Source organism: Nannospalax galili, unplaced genomic scaffold (assembly GCF_000622305.1).
Source record: "Nannospalax galili isolate Female #2095 unplaced genomic scaffold, S.galili_v1.0 scaffold853, whole genome shotgun sequence".
Lineage (NCBI taxonomy): Eukaryota > Metazoa > Chordata > Mammalia > Rodentia > Spalacidae > Nannospalax > Nannospalax galili.
Genome location: NW_008332825.1, coordinates 571079 through 571810, shown reverse-complemented (window position 1 = coordinate 571810; position 732 = coordinate 571079). Strand labels below are relative to the sequence as shown.

The 732-nt window shown below is 42.3% G+C and overlaps 1 protein-coding gene across 10 annotated transcripts in view; it reads left to right on the top strand.

The window, feature by feature from the left end:
* Col13a1 (collagen type XIII alpha 1 chain) overlaps positions 1 to 732 on the top strand; it is a 143257-nt gene that overhangs the window by 62126 nt on the left and 80399 nt on the right. The window lies entirely within an intron of this gene.

Genomic DNA, 732 nt, shown 5'->3' with positions numbered 1-732 from the left:
TTCCTTTTTCCTTTTTTTAATACCAAGGATGTAACAAAGGACTTCACTCATGCTAGGCAAATGTTCAACCACTGGGCTATGTCCCCAGTCCTTTTGAAAATTTTTAGTTTGAGACCAGGTCCCAACAAGGCCTGGCCATTTTCCTTCCTTCCTTCCTTCCTTCCTTTCTTCCTTCCTTTTTTTAATACCAAGGATGTAACAAAGGACTTCACTCATGCTAGGCAAATGTTCAACCACTGGGCTATGTCCCCAGTCCTTTTGAAAATTTTTAGTTTGAGACCAGGTCCCAAAAATCTACCCAGCCTGGCCATGAGCTCACTCTGTAGCCCAGGTAGGTCTTGAATTTGCTTCAGCCTACCAAGTAGCTGGGGTTACAGATCCGTGCCACCAGGCCCACCTTGAGGAGCTTCATGTGTGTATATGCATGTGTCTATGTGTGTGCATGTTTGGTATTGGGGTTGGAGTTCAGGAATGCGCTCAGTACTGGGAATGGTGAGACTGAAACAGAAGGAAAGTAGGGACACCTCATTCTGCCAGTCCCAACAGCTACTACTAGCTCTGTTACTAAACAACTTACTTTTTCTCACTGTGCCTCAGTTTCTTCCTCTGTAAAATGGGAATAGCAGTAGTATCTGCCTTATGTGGTTGTGAGGAATATATATTATTATATAATATATCAGGATATATTTTCTGCTTATTAACTCATCCTTGAAACAGATTTCTTTAGATGAC